Raw genomic sequence first — 24,848 nt, forward strand, 5'->3', positions numbered from 1 at the left:
TTAAAACACAGGCAGTGAGGAAAATCTGCAGCATCCCAAGTGCTGGGGAAGCAGAGGTTGTGCAGGGAGGGCCAAGCACCAGGCTGAGCCACCGGTTGCACAAAAGCCACTTTCAGGCAGGTTTTTACAGGTGAAACTCTAAAGGCTCTAGTTTTTTTCTGCCTGAGCAACAGACTTTGCCTCCTTCCCCAATGCAAATCTGAGATACACCTAAAAAAATCAGGGGACAAGCAGGGGCTCCACTTGTCCCAGTGCAAAGTTCCCCCGACCTGAGCTCCCAGGAGCCACCCAGCCAGTGCCAGACACAGCTCCCCTCTTCACTCCCTCCTTGCTTTACTGATAATAACAAATCATTCTACTGAATCATTTCATTATTTATTATTTTTAGCAAGCCTGAGGAAAGAAATCACTTCATTTAACTTGAAGTATCTGCTGCGTCTATCTCTCAGGGACATCCAAAACGCTGCTGCTGCATCGCATCTAGTTGAGCTGAGCCTCTGCCTGCAGACGCTCCCGTGCCTGCATGGTGAAGCTGATCCTGCCTTGAGGTCCTTAACTCCTTCTGGGAAATGACAATTGGGCTTGAATTCTTGTAATTAATGGCTGGCACATCCCTCAGTCCTCGTTTGCTGAGAGCAACCTGCAAATGCAGTGAGAAGGAGCAGCAGAGTCAGACCCTGACATTTCCCCGCTTGAACTTTACTCCTTTTTCTGGTTTCTCTTTTGGCAAAAGAAATCTCCATAGAAAATGGCTGTTTTGGTACCAAGAGCAAAATCTGGGTTGCAAACAAAGGAAGATGAAATTAAAAAGATTTTATCAGTTGGTGACTGAGAATCGTGAGATGCTTCAGTGGGAACTTTCCTTCAAATCCAAACCATTTAATCCTGGGTTGCATTCTGCTGATTTGTGGCTCTATTTCCCTCTGGAAGATTTGTCTACAAAGTCCACTTGCACAGAAGGGACAAAGCCCTGCGGCCACCGACATCCCATTTGGGCTGGTTTCTGTTTATCCCAACCCCTGCGCGGGAGCAAACTTCTGACCTTTTCAATTGCACTGAACTGTAAGATTAGACCAAAAACCACTAAGAGCTTATAAAAAAAAAAGGCTCCTGGCATTTGTATCCAAGCCCCCTCTGATTTCCAGGCTGCTCTGTAACCATTTGATGGGTGTTTCAAGAGGACACCACCAATTTTTGTTCCTCCAAGGAGAGAGGGACAGAGAGAAGGGAGGGGGAGGCAAAGCACAAGCATCGCCTTCGTGCCAGGGTCATCTAAGAAAGCCCCAGAACTTGGGTCATCTTCAATTAAATTAGCTGGAGAACCAAAGCTTCTCCCTTTGGCCGGGGCAGGAGAGGAGCAAGCCAAATTCTTAGCAATTCCGTAACCCTAGTTTTTATGAGTCTTTATTGCAAGCTCCTCTGAAAACAAACAAACAAATTGTGAGAGCAAAGGAGCTGGCTGAAACATTGATGGCCGACTTCGATGGGAAATAGAAACAAGAAATACCTGCAGAGCAGACCATCCCTGAACCCTGGCTACCAAATTGCATTTTGATGATAGTTTTCATTTCCGAATTGAAAAGGACTGAAGCAGCACAAATTTGGCCCTCAGGCCCTGCTGAGCCCACCTGATGGAGAACGCAGCCCCATCACTTCTGGAGAACCCCAACCTCTTCTGCTCCCGTTCGCTTCTCTTTGCAGGAGGGGTTTCTACACAGGGAAATCAAACCAGGGAAGGAAAAGGCGTCACCATTACACAAACAGTTTTTATAGAATCATAGAATCACCAGGTTAGAAGAGATCTACTGGATCATCGAGTCCAACCATTCCTATCAAACACTAAACCATGTCCCTCAGAGCCTCGTCCACCCGTCCCTTAAACACCTCCAGGGAAGGTGACTGAACCACCTCTCTGGGCAGCCCAGAGAATCATAGAAGCTGAGAAGAGCAGCTCTTGATCTGTGCTGTCATTTGCTGGTTAGAAATAAGGAAGCCTGTCCTCTGTGGGCATGGAGACACCGGCACAGATGAGAGGTTGCCCAGTGCAGCTGCCCAGGCCTTGCAGACAAGGAAAGGTCACAAAAAAGCCAGATGTTAATGGTGAAATCATTAACCAGGAATCGGTTGCAGCCCAGCACAGGACCTGCATGGCACTGAAGCATCATATGATCCCCCTGGGACTTAAAAAAACAGTCTATCAAACATTACAGCACAAAACTTCCCCTGCTTCATCTTGGAACTCAAATCCAAGAGTTATTCCCTCAGAAAGAGGTCTCCGTAAGGCTACTGTTCTAACAAACACCTTCACAGCAAAGAGCTTTAACAGCACATGGGGTGGCACCGACCTGCGCAGGGGGCATTGCTGCTAATGCCCAGCATCAGAGAGCTTTCAGCTTCAGCAGCGACACTGCCTTCACCAATTAGCACTATGGTAATTGGTTAGGAAAGTATCAAGCACCAGCTGGCTGATCTGATACTTGTATGGCCTGAAATGGGAGGATGCAGTAAAAGAAATGTCCTGCCAAAGCTTTTCTACAGTCAGGAAGGTGCTGAAGCTCGTCAGGTGGGAGTCGCCTGACTTTCAGCATGTCCTGGGAACATCCCACGTTTCTAGCCTGGGTGACCAGATGGACTGAGGGGTGGCTGTGATGGACAGTCCTGATTTACCCTGACAAAAGAAGCTGCTTTTGCACATTATGTCCAACTTGCACTGCAGGCACTTTGCCAAAAGGTGGTGTCAAGTCTGAGGGCTGGGGATGCCTGAAGGCATCAAGAGACCCTGATGATAAAATCAAACAAATCTAGACCAGAAATCCTCTGTATACTTAATTTTCTGTATTTATATAATCTGATTCAAGTCATGAACCGAGTGAGGAGCAAAGGTTTGCGAAGTGGGACCTCCTGTGCTTCCAGTTCTGCTTTGAGACTCACAGATAAATGGCTTTGATGAACGTCTCCATTTCAGGTTTTCCACCCAAGCCCACAACCCCACCCCACTGACTGAGCACTGTGTCTTTGCCTCTGTGTGATGCCAGCACGCTGGTTTAAGTGTGAATCCGACTCCCCTGTGTTCCAAGACACCACAGCAGGAGGCTGGAAACCAGCGCTTGGGGAAAGCTGGTGGAGGAGCATCCGTTTCACCTCTGTTCACAGCCCAGTCCATCAATCCTGCGGAGCAGCGAACGCAGAACTGCCTCCAAATCTATATTAACCCACGCTAATGTGGCAGCCCTGGAGAGCACCGGCGTACAGCTCAATCAAAGTGTCAGAATATGATTGAAATTAGGATCTGATGAAACTGCATTTAGAGCATAGCAGTGACAGCAAGGGCATGTGCATATGTATCCTCTGCTCATCTCCCACTCCTAGCTACAGCAGTCGGAGATGAATTTACTGAAGGCTCCAGGAGCTGAGCGGTAACAATACATCTTGCTTTTCCATCTTTTATATGGACAAGGTGATGGCTCATTTTTAGCTTAGGAGACATCCACTACCAATTAAACCTAAATATCTCCCTATGCTTCTTGAAAACCTGGAGACTGCAAAGAGAGGAGGAGTGAAGAAGGACAAACTGCTCAAATCCAGGATCCCACAAGAGGTCCTGAAGGTCACGTTGCCCTGTTATCCTCTCCAGGATGGTGCAGGTTTCCATAAGCAACATCATCAACACAGAAACCCTGGTAAGGGACTGCTAAGATGATGCAGCTGCAACCACAGAAGATGAATCTTGGCTTGGGAGCTTTCACCCAGGCACCTGTTGCCTTGCATACATTTACCTGAAAACTCAGTGACCAGTCCAAGTTCTCCATCACTCATTAAAAAGCTCAAGTTCAATCTGCCAACATGTCTTTAGTACAAGACTAAATATGGGGCCATGAACAACACAACTGGAGTTTTGCACCCTGCAGTTTGCAGGCACAAAGCAGAAACAGCTGCCAAGACAACCATGTGGCACAGAGCTTTCCACAGCCCCCATAAATTCTTTTGAAATATTAATATTAATAATTAACTATGTTCCACTGCATTATCTCTTCTCATCCCCTTCAATGCAACCTCCTTGTCTCACAGATTTGAAAGTGAATGTGAGCGGCATAAAATGTTAATACTTAGGGACAACATCTAAGTAAACAGATAAAAGCATCCCATCCCTTTCCTTTATTTAGCTCATGATTTATTCTGTTTTCACATTCTTCATACAGTTGTTTTGCAATGAGAAAGTTGCATCTTTCCCGAAACACAGAAATACCAGTCCACTTTGAGTTGTGACTAAACAGGCCCTTGAAGGATTAAAAATAAGGGAAAAATCCAAGGTTTTTTTCCCCCCACCAACTAAATGCAGCATATCAAAACTGAGATGAAGGCCACGGTGGAGAGGAACATTTTGAAGTTGCAAAAAGTACATGCCAAAGAAGACGTGGTTGTTTTGAGGCACGGGGGTGGCCAGAGAAGAATGTTTTGTTGTTGTTGTTTTCCTTCGATTTGAAGAAATAGCTCGAAACAGTAAGAACAGACCTAGACTAAATCACCGCGAGACACTCGGTGTGGATTAGGCGGCTGCTGTGCCTGGGTTAGATCAGCAGTTCAAAGCATGTCTCCCTCTTTCCAGGCTCCAGAAAACACAGACTACACACTCAGACCTCCCTGGACACTGCATTACTCATTCAAAAAACCAGCGTACACCGTTCATTTAAAAAAACAAAGATAATCCCCCCTATGGCAAAAGGCTGAACCATGGGGAAAACAGCTTGTGGAACCAGTGGTGCACTTAGCGGCTGCAGCTCCATCCCACCGAGCTGGCACGTTGTCCCACTTCAGATGTTTTATCAGCATCGTCATCAGAAGGGAATGACTTTGGTCTCTCCCTCTCCAAACCTCTTATCTGCCCTGCGCATTGCTTTAATCTATTTGCTTGTTTGTTTGCTCTGGCTCTCCAGCTGGAGACAGAAGTTGAACTGAAAAATATTTGCATTCCAGTTCAGAGTCATCACAAAGGCGCCCGTGACCTAAGACATGGAAAATCTTTGCCTTTAAGATCTGATCGGCGGCAGAAAACCCAAAGAAAGCCCTCAAAGCCACTTGTCTATGGTTCCGACTGCCTCACAAATGGAGAACGAAGAAAAAAGAGTATAAATCCTGCAAGCCCGTGGACCTTGGTGACGCAATCCCATCTGCTGCTCTTGATGCATTTCCACCCTCGGCATTGCTTTAATTAAATTTGGATCGTGCCATCGCATCAAGGGGAAAGCCAGAGCCTGCTCCCCTTTCAAGGAATCCCAAGAAGAGCTGCAAGGGAGCTCTGCTTTTCCTTGGTTTGCAAGAAGCTCATGCCTACTGAGCAATTGTACTAAAAATAACGGGAGTGTTTTGACATTGAATGGTGCCAGAAATACACCCCGTCCGCGGCGTAACAGGGGAAGCATATGCTACGCTCCATTTCAAGGTCTTCTCCAAAAGCTGGGCTGGGAGGCCGGGGGTGGAGAAAGCGCTTGAAAATAGCATTTTGCAAACTTCTGGGGAGGTTATTGGCAATAGAACATGTAATTCTGGAAATGTCTTAGCAATTAAAAGTGACTAACTGCAAGAGGAGGATTTCCCCTGTTACCTCATTTGCTTTGATCGATGCAGGCGCCTTCCCCTGCCTGCACTGTGCCCTGCGTCCCGCCGCGCGACACTCCGCTTCCCTGTGTGCTCACCCCGCCAATCTCTGCCTTAATTGCTTCTGACAATCTACCCATCACTAACTAATCGCTTGTCAGCTTTAAGTGACAATTTCTTCTTTCCTTTTTGTTTCTTTACCCCTTCACGGTGCAACACCAACACAGTTAAAGCTCAACAGTAAAATTTAACACCTGGATAGATAGACATGGAACTATAGAATCATTTGGTTGGAAAAGACCTTTGAAATTGAGTCCTCTCTACTACTAAACCCTCTCCCTTCGATTTCTCTGGTATTCTATCTAAGCTGAAGGTTAAAGAGCGACAGCTCGAGATGAGGAATTGCCAAATGTTGGCCTCCTCATTGTCAGAGCCTAAGAAACCATGACAGAAGTGGTGGGTGTGAATTTTAATGTTTTATTTTGCCTGATCTTAGGAAAGCTTCCCTCGTTTGCATTTTAAGTTCCTTGGTAAATTATTCTGACTTCAGTTTTCCCTCTCCCCAAAGAGCAACATCTGGAGTGTTACAACAATGACTTGGGATGGGCATTAAAGTCCATTCCAATCCAAACCATTCCATGATTCTACATAAAAAGAAACCTCGCCTTCATCAAGATAATACTGTATTTATAATCACAACGCGCTAGCCCAGCAGAATCCTCCTGGCTCATGGCAGCGCACATGACTGGTTGGCTGTGTCGCAGCAATAAAATCAAGGACCAGTTTTAAGACTTACTCCAGCCCTGACCTGTTGCCATTTTAACTCATTCCAATGAATGCATTAAATGCATCCCTTGTGATCAAACCGCTTTTCCATGGAGCAAGCAGTGCCAGTTCCTTCGTCACATCACTGTGGCTATTTTCTCCCTGCAACGCCCTTTTCCATCATGTTTTCCTTTTTCTGGATTAAGATTCAATGCTACCAAAGGAAAAAGCAGCAGCCAGATCTAATTTATCGAACCAACTCATTTCCACTGCTCTTACTGTGCACTCTGCTTCAGATGAACAATGAATAAGCTTAAAGAACAATACTCACTCTTAATTAAATGGTCCTGAAAAAAAATATGCATTGGTGTTGGCCCATGGCCATGCCGTTTAAGATTTATTAAATTTGACAGTTTAATATGCTCTGAATATCTGTACTCCTTCATAAGTAGTGCTCAGAAAACAGTTTAAATATGCTTTCAATTTAATTATACCTCATGCCTAGTCCCCTCGTTGTCAGCAGACCGGTGTGCTGGGAGCTGACCTTGCCGGCAAAGCCCCAGCTAGGAAGGGAGGACAATAAAGCCCCGTCTGCTGATAGAACCCGGAAAAGCAGCGCTGATGTGAGCCGGTACATCCCTGGGGCAGGTGGAGGTTGGCATGCATGGTGGCCACCTCCATGGAGCCTTGGCCAAGGCCACCGAGGCTCCCCTGCCAGCAGCCCATCGTGCCGTTTTGGTGCCAGGAGTGGTTTCTGCAGCCTTGGCGGTGACGAAGCTCTGAAACAAGCTGCTGGACTAAGGCCAGCAGCCTCCCACCACTGGCAGCCGCTGGTGTTTCCCGGCTCAGAAACGCCAGGAGATGAACGGGTGCAGAGACGCATCCTGCGCTTTGCTCACCAGGAAGACTTGCTTTTCATGCTCCCCTATTTCTGCTAAAAAGGGAAACTAGCGTGCAGACTCATCAACCACATGAGATGTGATCTTGATTCAACAAAATACAAGACTTCTGCACTTAATGTGCCAACCACCTGACTGCACGCTAAATCCAGGCTTCAGAAATCAAACGAGTTGAAGAGAAAAGGTCTCAGTGGACAGTCTTAAAATTCATAGAAATAAGGACTTGAAAATAATTTCTCCCTTCCCCAGCTACTTGGAGACATCTTTGAAAGTTGACAGCAAAGTGACAAAGTTGCCAGCACTCAAGTCACTGATAGATTAATTATTCCTACTTCTGGAAGCGGGATATCTAATTTCATCAAACACACTTCAGAAAGCGCTAATTGCTGTGGAAGTGACTACCATTTACCTAAAGGGCAACTACACTCTGAGAAGCAGAAGCGACTTTGCTTTCATCCCACCACTATCACCTTCCATTAGCTCTGACAGGTACTAATGACAGCGTGGACATAGAGAAGGTGCCCCATAATTACGAACCACCTTCCAGGGAGCCAGGAAAACAGGAACGAGAAGACTTGTCATAATATTTCCCTTTGGGTTTGTGAGCTGGCAGCAGACGTGACAACAAGACACAGTTCAACAGGAATCGTGTCTCCCTTTCTGAACTCACAGCGAGCTTTGGGGACAGAGGTTGAAAGTCCTGGTCCCGTGCCTGGAAGACACACATACCCTCATCTGATCCCTCGCAACTGGAGATGAGTACCATCATTTTTTAAGGATCGGCAGTATTGGGGAACTAAGACCTGAAAAACTGCATGTTTTCACAGATACATGAGGAATCTGGATTTGATAAGCTTTAAGATTATATCAAGAGAGACGTGCGGGTTAATGAAAGCAGACATAATAAGCTTAATCCCTAGATTACTTTCCATCACTGTGAATCACAACTTACTTTTACAGCACTCTGCTGTTAAAAGAAGTAGCAATAATAATAAGTAGTCACTTTATTTTTCCTAGGAACTTCTTTCCTCTGCTATATTTATAGGTTTCTGCCGTGCCCAGTGCATTTATCGCCCATTCACACTGTTGGCATCACCCTGCAGCAAAGCGCCTTCAAGCACCTGGAACCGACAACGGGTTTATCCTATAGCACCTTATGGAAAGCTACTTTGCCAGAGATTATCCACTGGTTAAGCACAAAGGAAGCAGGACATAATGAGGTTAAGCAACTGGCACAAGATCATGTAGGGAACTAATTGCTCCTGGGTCCTGCCTTGGTGTTTCCAGAGTGGAGTACATATATGAGGGTGATAGAAGGAGGATAGGAGATGCGATGGTGCTGGTTGGGTGATCCCAAGAGCTTTGCAGAGAGGTTACTTAATAACGGACAGGTCCACTGCTATGGCAATACAGAGATCACCCACTCCTTCTCCCGCAATGGTCACCTATGAGCTTTTGAGCAAGGAAATCTCATGACATTAAGAGCTCGAGCATCACAGGCAAGGAATGCAGTGCAGCTTGGCATAATAGGTCCAGAAATGGGGCTAAAACCGACTTAAAAAGGCTCTCCTTTCCCACCTTTTAATTATGGACATGTACTACAGTGACCATCAGGAAGAACGTGGGGTTAAACTAAGGACTGCCCAAACCAGCCCACCAAAATACTTCCTTTTATGGCCCAGCAGCCTCACTTGGTGCTAAATCCAATAGACTTTGGAAAACCAAATTGCCCGGCGTCGTCATAGATTGTCCTTATTTAATCACGTTAAAAGCCACAGAGACAGTATTATTCTGGATTAGAGACGAATAAGGCTTTTAAAAACAAAGTCAAACCAAACCAATCTGCTTACAAAAAAAGCATTACAATAAGTAAAAGTCACATTGTTGCCATCAAATGGACTCTAAACCAATAAAAGTCGAAAATGCAGAACTGTCGGGCCAGAAGGCTTGTGGCAGAGACTATCTTTCCCCAAGCTGGGGCATTTCTAATCACTTATAGGAGAGATAGCAGGTAATTTGGGTCAGCGCTTAAGACATTAAACCATTGCTACAAACCTTTGGATTTAACAAGCTTTGGGACTTAGTGGGCAAAGAATAAAGCCGCAGAAGTTTATATACTTCCAGGGACATTCATTCTCCATACAATGCTACACCCTGGAAAGTCTCATATCACAGCATTCTTTGTCCCTTTTGAGGGCCATTCCCTGGTAAAATGAAACTTGATGAATACGGTGAAGATGAAAGGTGACATTTTCAAACTGCTGGGGGATTTAGGGAGCCAAGCCTCACTGGAGATGATATACACACTTGCAACCCACCCCTGCAAGGCTGGGAGGGGGTGTGGAAATCATCTCCCCTCCACTCTCACCTTTTCCTCGAGATCCACTTAATGAGGCACGTCTTGAGTGATCCCACCCCGCACAGACATGCTGTTAGAGTTGGCTTTTTCTGGATACCCAAATGACTAAAATACTTGGAGCAGCCCATTCCTTGAATCACATGCCCTCATTGAAACCTTTAGTGAAAGAAAATGAAAAAAGAAGGGAGAAATAAAAGCATCCTTATTCGTGGGCTTCACATGTTGATTCAGACCCTGGAAAAATATCAGGGGTAAAGAAATAACGTGAACTCTCGGAAAACGCTCTTGGGGAGAGAAACGCTCCTTCTTCCATATGTTTTTGTGCACAGTGCTGGGAGTTGGCTCTCCTGCTACACACAGGGGTCCCTGGGTGCCTCTGAGCCACACCACAAGCTCAGAGAAACCTTCTTTGTGACCCATCACACCCTGTGAGCTCTTGGGCACTGGAGGGATGTTTCCTGCCATGACCGTGCGTGCAGGGCAAGCTGAGGGGCCTCCTTCAGCCACCTCCTGCAGCTTTGGGAAACCTGTCCCTGCTGGGCTCCTGGTGGGGTGAATGAGATGGGAAATGGCCATGCTGAGATGGAGCCAAAGATGACCCACAGGGAACATTTCCTAACCATTTAAGGCAGAGCAAAGGACAAAGCCATCTTTGCTGTCTCTCTCTGCTCATACTCGAGGCTGATGAGCTTATCTTCTAATTATCGAGTTGTGCATTGCAATAATTCCCCTTGGAAAGCCAGACCTGCGACTTGGCACAATTTTCCCCTTGTCTGCACAAAGATGTACAGGTTGTGTGCTCATGTGATCTTTTCCCCACGCATGGGCTGACAAAGGGACACTTAATGCCCAACAAAAACCCCTCCTGCATGAGTGAGGTTGGGAGCAGCCTGTGATGGCCCAGCCAGGACCAGCAACTCCACCAAAGACGTGCAGTCCGTACAGCAGTATGGAATTATTCACTGCTGATGCATGAACTGAAGCATTTTTGATACTGACTTTAAAGCCATTACAGGCAGACGCTACCAGAGACAGGACTGAAACGCTTTGGATCAATGCCTCATCTTGGTGCAACAAGAAACCAGTCGGACTCTGTGCTCTGCCACTTCTAACACACAAAATGGCATGAGAAAACACATGGGATAAAATCCTCAGCAGAAAACTCCCCCCAGAAGCTTCAAGTTCTTAAAGGAAAGCTCTGAAATATCCAACACAACCAAATTCCAAAAAGAAAAAGTGTTTACTTCATTAACCTTCTTCAAGATTTTTTAACTGAAACATTTTGGAAAAGCATGTATATTAAGTGAGAGCAAACAAAGCAGTTCTGTTCCAAAGAGGCTGACAAAAACTCTCTCACCAGCCCTGCAGTCCCCAAAATTCCATTTTACTTCAAAATCTTGGCTCAGTCTGTGCCTGCAATACCGCAGAACGGCAGCGGTTTGATTTTACAACCAACACTTGGTTCTGATGCTCAGATCATCAATTTAAAAGCACTTTAAGGCTGCCAGATGATCTACATCAATATTATACATTACTCTTATCGGCAACGAGCGTAACAATGCTGAAAGCCTATGGTGACACGCACAAGGTGTCACAAGACACCTTCTGCTGGGAGGCTGGAGAGAAGTTAGTGGTGTCCTTGGCCATATGGCTGGGATAAAAGACTAAAGCTGAGGCTTGGAGAAAGCCCAACTCCATTGCAATTTAATCCAGCTCTCTGGGTCTCTGGTCATTTATGTGATGGGTAAGAGTGAACCACTCCAGCCCTCACTGCAGCTGGGGAGTGGCATCAGGGCCACTCTGAAGCCCTGAGGGCTCACCCCAATGACTGAAGCATCACAGCACAATGCCGAAGGCAAGACCTGCTCCTCTGGATGCTGCTAAATGATGGGAACCCAGAGAAAGAACTTTTTAACTCTTCAATATAAAAGGAGAAGCCCATCCAGTCCCACCCTCCTACTGTGAGCAGGGACATCTTCAACTTAATCAGGTTGCTCAGAACCCCGTCCAACCTGACCTTTAAACGTTTCCAGGGATGAGGCATCTACTACCTCTCTGGGCAACCTGTGCCAGCATCTCACCACTCTCATCATTCTTCCTTACACCCAGTCTGAATTTCCCCTCTTTTAATGTACAACTATTATCCTTTGTCCTGTCAATGAGTCCAACCTTGCTTCTTGTGGGGAGTCGAGTGCTTTTGGTCAACGCTCTATCTGTCTCTGCTTCGTGAGGCCATTGCTCTGGCAGGCACGTTGGGTGCTGCTGCTCTAAATTCATCCCCCTCCTCACCCATGGGGAGGTGGGTGGACAGGGTACAAACAATAAAGCTTAGAGCTCATTCTTCAGAAAAGCTCTCCACTGTTTGTTGTTCAGAGATCCTGGTCACTCCTTTGCTCGTGAGGAGTTCCCTGGGTTTCAAACGCTGCTTTAACACCAAAGAAACGAGAAACCCAACAAACAGCCAAGAGCTCTGGCTGGCAGATGTGTGCGTGCTTGTGGTCGCTAAGCAGAGCATCACTGCAACCACTGAGCTCCAGGGCAACTTGTTTAAACATGCATTCACAGGGGAGTCCCACAGGCCCCATCTCTTCTGCCTCTGCTGCCTGATGGAGCTCCTACAATCAACAACCCCCTCTCCAGCCCTCCCGATGGACTCCAACCACACGTCGGCACAGGCTCAGCCATTCAAAATGACTTTTATTTCTATCGATATTAAGCAACAGAAAGGATTTAGAGATCAGCTTGGTGTTAGAGATGATTTCTGCCTAAAACATTTCAGTACTTATACAATCCTACAGGTTCCCGTTCAGCCGAGTACTTAAGCACGTATGCAACGTTAAGTAGTTTTGGCTAAAATCTGTCAGGCTCAGCACACGATACACTAAATGCTTTCTGAAACTGTATTCCTGCCATACTATAGCAACAGAGACATATAGAAGCTTTTCAATAAAGCAAATAACAGTGGTGCCTGGCTACCTCATTTCTGCTCCACCAATAAGTGACGCAGATGGAGCTGCAAAGATGGGAAATTACATTTGCGAGCTATAAAGTTCATTACAGTTGGGAAGCAGGAGCGTGCAGGCAGCCCCAGCTCCCCAGCACCAGCACCCCACCACGTGGTGCTGGCTGACATGCGTTTTCGGGGGAAGGACAGATAGGAATGGTTGGGCTTGATGATCCAAGAGGTCTTTTCCAACCTGATGATTCTAGGATTCTATGATATTTGGCCGAGCATCTTTGAGATAAGCATCTTTGGCTTTGACTTAGCAGCAGTGCTGGGTGCTGGAGCAAAGCTCTGCGTTGCGTGATGCACCATCTTGCCAGGTTAGCCCAGATTTGGGGTGGCAGAGAGGACACTCCACCACCCTGGTGATGCATGCAGCTCTGCACCAGCTGGGATTTCCTGCTCTCCCCCACCTTGGGATTTTACAGTTGTATCCAATGGCACAAGAGGAGTAGGAGGAATTGCCTGGCCATGCAGCAACACTGGGACAGCATCTGTGTCTCCGCATCCTGAGGCTGGAGTGCGGCAGCTCTCTGGCACCAGGCTGCCCTTTGCACCCCATATTTAGGCTGACCTCCATCCCTGCCCAGCTGCTGACCTGCAGCACTGAGGCAAAGAGCAGCACCATCCCAGCCTCGCACATCCATCCCCATCTTCATCTCGCTTCCCCAACCCCGTTTCTCCCTGTGGAGGAGCCAACAGCAGCCCCAGGCAACGTGTTCTGCACAAACAGGTCGTTTGAGCTCACAGAAGTGCACTTCTGTTGCTGTGGTTGCTGCTCTCCAGCCCCTTTGGAAAACCAAGGAAACAAAACAACACAGAAACCAGACAATAGCGACAACGATCGACTTCGTTAATGGTCAGGGACCTTGCTAAAACAGAGCAGAGGAAGTTTTGCTTCCTAGTTGAAGAAAACATTTCTGGCTGCTTTAATGTCTGCTCTTGCAAGGAGCTCCCTGTCCCCAAGAGATGGAGACACTTCCATGGTCCACGTGCTCCAGTGGATACTGGGAGACAAACCATTCCACAGTGGGCATGGGGATAGGCTGCTCTCGGCCACCAGCACCCAGTATTTCCTCTTATATTATAAACCACATTCTGCAGCACCATAACCAATATCAAAGCTGACTTTAAACACATCTATTTACTGTGCTGAACAAATACCGAGCAACCCACTGGTGGACTAGCAATAGCACTGCCACCTTGTGAGACCTTGCAGGGATAACAGACAGTCTGCTGAAGGAGGGAAAATCCACATTGTGGGTTTAGAGAAAGGTTCAGATAGAAGTAGGTGAAGCAGGAGAGAGCATAGTGTGACACGTGGAGCACAGGGAATCTGTGTCTCTCTGTCCCGTGGGAAACGGTGAGCAGGCAACCCACAAGAGCTGCGGTCAAACCTCTGAGTATCCTGCCAAGACAGCAGGGAAATGCAAAGTTTTGGGCTAATGATGTGGTTAAAATTAACGAGCAGGAGGCTGCAAGCACCAGATTCAGAAACTGCAGGGAAAGAGCGTGCATCAAAGCAGCCAGGTCTGGGTTTGCAGGCGGCAAACCCCAACGGGAACCCTCCGGGGTTAAAAAGCCAAGTCAGGGTGGCAGTCTGCTGGGATACCTGGACCAAAACAACCCACAGTGTGAACACGAAAGCCTAGAGCTTACTGATGTGTTTAACACAAGACCAAGGATGCTGCTGGGGCAGTGGTGGGCACAGGTGGATGCAGGCACCACTGCCCTGCAGCTGAGGTTGGAGGAAGGGACATGGGAGGAATTGCCAACAGCCTCCCCACGATGCTCACTGTGCAGAAAAAAACCCCGAGATTTCCAGTAAAATATCAACTATCGGGGTGGGCCTCTTGGCTCACATGGCACAAACCCCTGCCAGCACATCCTTTTAGCAAAGCCTGGGGATAACCAGCCTTCCTACAGAGCCTGCACCCGCCTGCCCCGGCCCCTCTGCATGTGCCTTTCAACTGCAAATGGAAGCAGAAAAGGACAAAACCCACAGATAAAGCTATTTTGTGCCTAACTTGCTGCTGAAGAACTATTATCAGCATTCTGTGCTTTCACCTCCCCTCTGCGCCTGCTTGTTCCAGATGACTGAATAAAATCAAATCAAAATAAAATCAAAAGAGTGAGACGGAGAAAGAAATGACTGCTTTTAAGCAAGCCCAGCTTGATGGCTTCAAGACCCAGATTGAGCCACAATGGGATGGCCTAGATTTCCCAGCTGATTTTTTTTCTCTGGTTTCCTGGACTGGAAAAGGAAAGAGAAACCCCCTCCCGTACCATTGCACTCACTCTCCCTCAAAGCAAATGGATAAATTAATAAAATGAGTGGCTGGTAGAAGGAGACCAGAGCTGGCAGGGAACTATAATGAACCCAGATTGCTTTGACTTGAACATGAAGTTCATTTTCCCCCCTTTACTTTAAAACTTTTGGCATAAGTAGCTTTGCACGCTTCGCCTTGGGATAGAGAATGCTGCACGGAGCAGCACGAGAGAAGCCTTGTTGCACCCGCAAGTGGAGGTGGCACCAAGTTCACAGCAAGCAATAATGAGTTGGATCTCTCAAACACCAAGTAGAGCTGCAGGAGACACCAGGACCAGTCCAACCCAACATCGAAGCAAACTCAAACCCACCGAGCACACAGCAGCAGCCGGGCAGGATGCCTGGGGAAATCCAGCCTCAACCTTGGCAGCCAGGGCCCGTCTTAACTTACATAGTAAATCCCAAGGGTTCCCCCATGCGAATTCCCCGGCACCGCGTCGAGAGCACCCGATCCGGCCGGTTACTTGATACTTGCAACGTCTTTGAGCTAAAAATAACGTCTGCATTTGAGAAATCAGAATAGCCGTGCTTTTAATGCACTAACGGGACGATGCTCATTGTGTAATTAAGTGGCTGGATGTAGAGTTCAATATTTCTCCTACACATGGTGTGATCCGCATCTGAAAGTGTTACCAAGGGAACACTGCTGAAGCGCTTAAAAAGTACCTGGCAGCTGCCAAATTGGAAAGGGCAACCTGCGGATGTGGGCGAGATGAGGTGGCTGCTGCCGTTGTGGGTCTCCCGCAAAGGAGTGCAAATGAGAGCCGCTGGCTGGCACCTGAGCAACCTTCATGTCAATCTGCTTTGAGTCCTATTGGCTGGCTGTTCGCACCATCAAATCATCCCATAAACTTCTAGAGGAGGTGGTCACCAGCCTCGTAAAGCAGCCAGGCCCGGACACTCCTTCTTGGCATCTCTTAGCACCGAGAACAAGCCCAAATAATCAGGGATCATCCTTTTCCCACCCACAAGCAACCCCTTGTTTTATTTTCTAGAGGTCAACACAACTCACTCACTGTCTCCTATCCCCCAAATTCTGTTCTCTAACTGTCCTGTTGTTGAGTCCACTCAAAAGCAGCAGCACACACCCATACCCTCAAATTGTTCAATTAGCGTCTTGTGCTCAATTCTATCCACTGGGAAAAAATGAAAGACATGATGCTTGTTCCCTTCATAAAGCTCTGGGAGACCCAAAGCTGAAAGGGCTGTATGAAACCTGCTACTGCTGTTAGAGGCTCCCATTCCCCACCCAAGCTCGCCATGCGTCAGGCTTTCCCTGCCACTGCTGCAATGAGAAATGGCTCCATCACGTCCCCTCCTTGCACGGTTTTCTCTTCTGAATAATTGTGCAATCTGCCAGCCCGGCTTCATTACTAAAACAGAGCTGGCAGAACATCCAAGGCTGGCAACCACGCAGAGAACGGACTTGAAACACTCTTATTACTTTAGGAACGTCACTGTCATCAATGGTCCTGGAAGCCAGCTTGCCAACAGAGCTCGGACCATGCCCTGTATGCTTGAGGGCAGCCTCCCCCAAGCCAAAGGCTCACGGGCAGCAGGAAGGTTTCTCTCCAAGAGGCATTTCAGCAACAGTAGATGTTTAAGTTGCTGGTCTCGGTACAGGTAGTAACCCCAAAGAGAGATGCACCAAATATCCCTGTGTCTCGCTTGACCGTGTGCACATGGAAAATGAGGCCCAGCACTAGACCAAGACCTGTCTTTTGACTTCTTCTGTCTCCTATAAGGGAACTAACAACCCTGCGTGCAACGAGTGGTCTGTGGGACGTGAACAGAGGCCACCAGCTCACAACACATCAAATGGGCAATTGGGTAGTGAAGGCTGGATGGTACCAGAGATAACGAGCTTGAGTAAGCAAGCCCAACAGAACGGAGGTCTTTGCCCTACTCCATCAACAGCCCTTTGGTTATCCAAGTCCTCCAGGCATGCTGGGATGAAGGATTCAACATTCCCACTTCTCCAGTCATGCCAGAGGGCTCTGCAGCTTCCTCCAAAACGTAGCCAGCAGCGGGGCTGACGCCAGCAAGGTGGCCTGGGGTGCAAGCAGAGAGCATGGGGCAGCGGAGTGCCACCGTCAGCTGAGCATGAGCCGGTTGCCTCTTCCCAGCGAGCAGCTGCAGCGAGCTGCAGCCCTCATTTCTCTCTATCATCACATTTCAGGGATAACGGAGCTGCAAGGCAACTCTATCACTCTGGATGACATGTTTTATAGAGGGCTGCACTCTTCATAATAAGCCACTCTTTAGGAGTTGGCCACACAACTCTTATTAATGTTAAAGTGACTAATGGACAGAAACCTCCCTGGGCATAAAGATAGGAATTATCTCCTCCTGTAAGTATCTCTTTCTATCCGGGGCTGTCAGGCATTGTCTTTTCTCATTGCTTTACCTTTCCTTCTCACTGTCACATTCTTATTATATTATCTTCCTCTCCCCAGTAGAATTTCCAGAAGGGGCTTCGGTATCTGTGTAGATAAAAGCAGCTCCTGCCGGACTCAGGGAATTCTTTCCAACCACTGGAATGGCAGTGGGACCCAGCAGGCGGAAAACCACAGGCACCAGGATTTAGCCACCCTCTGCTCAAGCGCTGGGCTTCATTCCTGCCATGTACGGGGGTCGCAGTGCTGGAGACACGGGGATGGGGTCCCACCAGCTTCTGCAAACCAGCCACTCTTCTGGGTCTTTCTATTTTTGACAGCATTATCTCGTCCAAGGTAAAAGCAGTGGGCTTTGATTTGTGTCTTTAAGCAGGCACACTCCTAACTTCTATCGAGCAGAGAGAAGAGGGAAGAAAAAAGCCTGATATTATACCCTTATCTCAGCAAAGAGGGTCAGCAATTCTTTATACTTGAGTAGTGACACGACTTTTCCTTAAAGGCTGAAGGAGATACAATTTCATTTCACTAAACAAGCCCAGAACAGCTTTTCAGTTATCTCCGTGTGTGACACTGGGAATGTGAATGTGCTCGGTGGCAGAAAAGCAGCAGCAGTGATGGAGAAATTACTTCCCCCTTCGAAATGTCAACCTAGGAGAAGCCAGGACAGGAGTAGGGGAGGGATTCTTCTGCATTTTGGTTACAGCTGCCCCTGTGAGCTATACAATTCAATTATATATATAGTCCATGTGTACCTCAGTCTTCAGGATGGACCTCTACTGGCTGGCCTATGACAGACGATACATCGATGTATTTCATTATCTGCCTCCTTATTTCCCTTCTTTCCCAATTATATGGGGACTGTTCGTCATTCTTTGAATGAAACAAAATCATTCCCTTTTCAGAGAGGAGCCCCATTTCCCTTTTAAAAGGGAAAGCCATTTCCAATTGGCTTTGAGCGAAGCTTAGGGGCTCAAGTTTCTTACAGTGAACCTTTTACTCAAACAAACTCCATCAACTTCTCTCCTTTGAGCTGCAAATTTCTGCAAGAAGAAAATCACTGTGACCAACTCTGTTCTATCTGGGACACCTGTGACGAGAGGACCAAGAGTTCTCTGAGGTGCAGGGTGACTTGAGGAGCCGACACACACTTTTTATGCAAATAAAGACAGGCTGAAGCAGCTCGGAAAAACTCAACACCCCATAAAAACGCAGTGTGCTGAAAAAGCCCTGAACAAGCACAACAGCAGCTGCGGATGTGGGAAATAAACTGGAGTTCAGGGGACAGTATGGATTACACGGGCTGTGCCTCTAAGTGACAGCAGCGATCTGGCCCCAGGAGCAGGTGTTGATTTACTGAAACCCACCAGCCATCTCTCCCAGGATTCAGACACTCCAGCTCTCCCCTGTGTTCTACGTGGCTGGAGCACAGCAGGGATGACAGGACAAGGAAGGACCTCTTGGACCATCAAGACGCCCCTTCAAAGGCAAACTCACCGTGCAGTCCCCAGGAAAACCCTGATCCTTCCCTCAAAAAAGCACATCTCCTGCCCTAAGCTGTGGCAAAAGAGAATGACGCGGTGCAGTGCATGAGCAGCTCCCTCCACGTTCTCAGCTCTGCCCCTGCCGAGGGTGGGAGCGTTACACGGCACGGCACAAAGCACGCTCCATTTGCTCTCCCAACCCCTAACAGCGAGATAACAACTCGCTCTTGTGATAATCAACAGACGGCTTGATCCGTGAAAAGCAACTGGCACCTTGGAGGCATTAGGCTGGGTTCATCTCCTTACACACACACACAGGCTTTTGTTTCCCATGAACACACAAAGCAGGCAAAGCCAAGTCGAGCGGTTCCCTCTGCACAGCTCAGGAAATATGCACAAATACAACGCATCTTTCCTGAATCTATCTGGTATTTTGAAATTACGATTTTTTTCAGGGCCCTTAGCATCACTTTTTCCTTAAGAGAAACAAAACAGGCGTATTAGGAAACAATTCAGCACTGAAATGTCTCCCACCAAGCCTGCGAGAGGCTGTGGGAGGGACCTGCAATCGGCCACGCTACACAAGGAATGAATGAGTGTAACTCTGAAGTCAGGAGAAACGCTGAAAAGGATCCAGACAGACAGACTAGGAAACAGCAGAGAATTATTATCATATTACTTTCCAGTTGTTTCCTTAGGTCACCAGCTGTTTAAGGTATGAGATGACTATAGATACATTGGTTGGGATCAGATTTTGGATATTAATCCCCCATCCCTTGCCTTGATACATACATGAGGGCACCTAACTGCAAGGTCCTGCTTCTGAGAGTTCACACAGAATCATGGAATGGGTTTGGTTGGAAGCAACCTCAAAACCCATCCAGTCCCACCCCCTGCCACGGGCTGGGACACCTCCCACTGGATCAGGCTGCCCGAGGCCATCCAACCTGGCCTTGTACACCTCCAGGGATGGGGCAGCCACCACTTCCCTGGGCAACCTATTCCAGTGCCTCACTACTCTCATGGTGAAGAAATTCCTCCTTATGTTTAGTCTAAATCTGCCTCCCTCTTATTTATAGCCACGCTGCCCATTGCAGGGGGTGTGGGCGGGGTGGAATCAGATGATCTTTAAGATCCCTTCCAATCCAAACCATTCTATGAGTTGTAGAAACATGCGTGAGTATCTCCAGTGCCCTTAAGAAGCACTGACAACTGTCTTTGAAGACAAATGAACTAACAAGAGAAGCCGAGAGAGAACAAGCAGGTCTGACCTGAGCAGGTGTCTCCTCTTGACAGCATGTGAAAGCCCATCAGCAGGATGAAAGATGCCAGGTTTGTACAAGCAACTAATACGAACAACAACGGGGTTTTAATTAAAACCTCACATGCAGCCAGATGATGATTATTGTTGCTGCTTTTCTTTCTCACATCAAATATGCCTTCACTGCCTCAAAATCATACCAAGCCCAACCTGCAAGGTACGCACTTCAGAAACGTGCCCGAGTGATACAAGCTCCCTCCAAAGGCAGAGCATCCCTCTCATACCATGGCTTTATCCCTGTTCCCACTTGCAGAAGAGAAGGAAGCTGCAGGGTTTGGACAACTTTGCAGTCAAAATAAAGAATCCTCTCAGAGAAACATGGGTTTGTGGTTCCATCAGAAAGACAAAGCATCAACTGCGGAGCTGCAGGGGCATGGTCTGATAAGCAGTGATAATAACAGGCTGTTAGTGCACATGGCTGAGAGCAGGATGCCCTCAGATAGAGAAATAAAAGAAAAGCAGGTTAAAAACAAACGTAACACTAACTGTGAATGGGTTTCCCAGTAGATTAAAAGGGTGAGGAAGGGAAGGAGGTCCTCATTCATCAGCCTCAGGTTGAACATGGTGTGAAAACCAGCAAGTGCTCAGCGTGCACGAGGGTTTGTCAGGACTTGAGCCTAAGGAGACCGGTTTTATTTTAATGGCCCTTCCCCAATTACACACCTCTGAAGAGCCTCAGTTTGTAAAGCTCGAGAATCAGTCTCCTACGAACTTGAGCAATGCCAGCCTCGTGAAACATAAATAACCATCTCGAGCCATTCAACTCACCGCTCCCTCCGGATCTGGGCACTGCTACGCCCGGCACTCCGCTGTCCCTGACCCACAGCTGTTCCAGCAGCTCGGGGGCAGCTTATCCCAGTCATAAAAAAGGGGAAAAAATAGAAGTAATACCTCTACCCATGGAGCAGTGGTGCTGCCTTCTCATCTCCGACAGCAACCTGCTACGAGGAACAGCTGAGAAACAGCTGAGTAATTGCCTGGAGAAGGGATAGAGGATGGGGAGCCGCGGTGGGGGAAAGCCCTGAAAGGTAATACAGGAGTGGGAATCCGGTGCCCGTGATGTGAGCGCTGCTCCCAGAGGACAGCGCATCACTGTTATATCACCCCAAATTATAAGCTTGCAGAACCTAATTTGCCAATGTCAATGGCCTGACTCGTACTGAGCAGTGTGTGATTATTCTCTTACAATGTGTTATTCTGAAAACGGGCATGGAGAAATGAAGTGCTGGGAAGCAGGGTGCTGCGAAGCCACCGATGAGCTAATCAGCACCAGCCCACTGTTACGATACGCTTCATGCAAGCCAAATTTTTTATTCCATGCTAAATACAGTCATTGAAGAACCATCTCCTCAATATCCTGCATGAGAGACCTACCAAATATCGACCAGAGCTGCCCATCCAGCTGGGTGCTTGATTTCAGATGACAGAGAATCCAAAAGAGATTTATTAGGCTGGGAGGGGTGTGCAAAAATTAAGCTATCCCTAAACACTTCAGGGAATCCCAACACAAAACGTAACCCTTGGAAAAAGAAACCTTTTCCTTCTGAAAAGCAAAAGCACAAAGAGACCTAAAAATCAGTTGTAGTTTGGACTGTGTCCAGCCCTCCCTTTTAGATAAGGTTATCACACATCACGATACTCCACTTTTGGTTCACCCACTTAAGCCCATCCTTGTGACCTGCACACACAACCCCCCTCTTTACTAGCAACATTAACCCTTTTCCAACATGCCTGCACCCTTCAGACATTCACTGCTGCCACTTTGTCATGCTCTCACAACCAAACCCTCCTGAGCTTTCCCTGACACCTGCTTAACAAGATGTCATGAATTCTCTCCCATCCGTCAACATCCGTTGGCCACGGCAAGCCCTGAGGCAGATTCAGTGACTCCCAAAGGAAAGCCCAGTGAGCAGCATGTGCTCTTTGCTCTCAACCCCTGCCCACGACAATTTGTTCATTAGAATCACAGAACCACCAGGTTGGAAAAGACCCACTGGATCATCGAGTCCAAACATTCCTATCAATAACTAAACCATGTCCCCCAGCAACTCATCCACCTATCCCTTAAACACCTCCAGGGAAGGGGACTCAACCACCTTGCTGTTCCAGTGCCCAATGACCCTTTCTGTGAAAAATTTTTTTCCTAGTGTCCAGCCTGAACCTCCCCTGGCGGAGCTTGAGGCCATTCCCTCTCATCCTGTCCCCTGTCACTTGGGAGAAGAGGCCAGTTCCCTCCTCTCTACAACCTCCTTTCAGGTAGTCGTTGAGAGCAATGAGGTCTCCCCTCAGCCTCCTCTTCTCCAGGTTAAACAACCCCAGGGAGATGTAAGGATGATCCTTTGCTCGTGCAGCATTGGAGGACGGCATATTTGGTGGCGTTGGGGAAAGCCTGGTGAGCTGTGGAGCAGCAGCCACCCCAGCAGCACACTGGTGTTATCTCACCTGCCCTCCACCCCACCAGACAAACCATCCACGTGCCATTTCCCTGAGCTGCTCCTGTGCTCTCTGACAACATACTTTATGTACAGCCTCCGGCAACCGTGTTCTGCAGTAATTACAACTCCTCAGCAAAGCAGCTCCGGTGATTGTTTAACGCCAATTACTTCATAAGCGCTCTTTAATTAATGTTCCTTCCATGCTGCCCCTGCCACCACCCTCTACCTTCAACGGGCTACTGGTGGGTACAGCTACATGGAAGAATTTTAGTTGAAAGCCTTTGGAAGCAATCTCAAGCATGTGTGCCTGAAGGCAACAGCAGGGTCCTGATATTTTTTCAGGCGATTTCGTAGGGCTGGTACTTAACAATATAACCGCTACCTCCCCGCATTCTGAATTACAAGCTCTGTTTTCTATTCCAGGTACCATAAGCATCATCTGTCTTCATTAGAGGACCTCATAAATAAGTTCCCAACTGAAGACCATGCTCCCACTGAACCAAATGAGGTTTCTCATCATTTGATCAATCAACTTCTGCGGAAAACCCGAATACGAGCACATTCACTGTTTTTCTGTTCAATCAAGGAATGATTAAACATCGTTTCCTGAGCACAGCATCTGCATGGGAATGAAAAGCCTTGCAGGAGAAACATGAATAGATTCAAAATGCGGGTTTTCAGCTTGCAGGTCATCCCTGCTTGCTCTCAAAGGGTGAGTGGAGATGGGAAATGACAGCAGAGAACCTGGAGCACTTGGAAGGGTCCTGGCTGGTGAGGTTAGTGAAAAATCCACTGGACAATGACCCAGTCAACAGAGAAAGCATAGTATGGTGGAAACAGCAGGGAAAATACAAGGGCTATCCAAACAAAAGGAAGATTATAGGATAAGGAAGAGTAAAAAAAGCTTGACAGCATGTTGGAGACATGCGAGGCAGCAGCTCCTGCCAGCATCTGTGGTGGGTTGTGGAGAGCCCCTGTGGCCAGAGGGGCTAGAGCACTGCAAGTGAGTCAGTGGGTGGCTGCCGTGACCTTCAGCAGCCCCACAGTTCCAAACAGGAATGCAAGGCTTGCTCAGAAATACAGCCAAATTATTTGTGGGAAGTAAGCGGATCTAGAGCCATATACACCAGAGAAAAATTTGTCCCTTCAGGTGTTATTCTGTTGTTTAAACTCAAGCTGACATTTACTCTCTCTAACGTCAGATCTTGAAATCTAAACACTTCAACAAGATTATTTCCCAGCCTTTCATTTGCCTTCCTTGATTAAGGTTAACTGGTCCCCCTGGTCTGGGCCAAACACACACGTGTGGTTGGTGTCAAACGATAGAGGAATTCAAAGGGACAAAGGGTTCCCAGTATATCAGCCCGCTACAGAGAGAGCAAGTTTTCCTCAAAGGACACCTGGATTTAGGGCACACAAATAGCTGGAAAAAGCACATTGGGAAGAAGAGGTTTGGAAAAGGGTACAACAGCCACCAGTGCCCAAGCTGAAGACCTGGGAAGGCTGGATGGAGGAAGGGATGCATGGAAAGAAGTTCACTTCCACTCCTCTGACAATGCAAGGGGAACAGATGGCCCTTCCACTGATAACATTTTATCATCCCTGGTTATTTAAAGAAACTGCCCAAATGCATTTACTGAGACTTTAAAAACCATGTTTCACAAGAATACAAGTGTATAAAAGATAAGAGATTTAACCTTCTGCCAGCCACCACCAAGGTGATCGCATCAGCTGAGGCAGCTCTGCTCACAGATACCACAGGAGCAGCATTTCAAGACCTTGACTATGTAACAATGGATGATGGAGAGAGACTTTGCAGTAGCAGGATGATGTGTAATGATTTTAAACAAAAAAAAGGGCAGATTTAGATTAGATATTAAGAAAGAAATTCTTCACTATGAGGGCAGTGAGACACCAGACCAGGTTGCCAGAGAAGTTGTGGGTGCCCTATCCCTGCAAGTGTTCCAAGACAGCTTGGTTGGAGCTTTGAGCAACTTCGTCTAGTGAAAAACATCCCTGCTCATGGCGGGGGTATGGACTAGATGATCTTTAAAACACTCCCTGATTCTATAACAGCCTCCAAATAGTCCACAACATTGTGAAGGTGTCCAATGAGAACAGGCATGAGCAAGCACAACACTCATCTTGGCCTGTTAAGAGAGCACAAGAACATTCACATTTTGGGAGCCGACAACGGCATAAGGCAGAGGGAAGACCCCAGTCTGCTACGGTGGAAACTGCAGCCCCGGTTACAGAAACACAAA

Source organism: Phaenicophaeus curvirostris, chromosome 16, assembly GCF_032191515.1.
Source record: "Phaenicophaeus curvirostris isolate KB17595 chromosome 16, BPBGC_Pcur_1.0, whole genome shotgun sequence".
Classification (NCBI taxonomy): domain Eukaryota; kingdom Metazoa; phylum Chordata; class Aves; order Cuculiformes; family Cuculidae; genus Phaenicophaeus; species Phaenicophaeus curvirostris.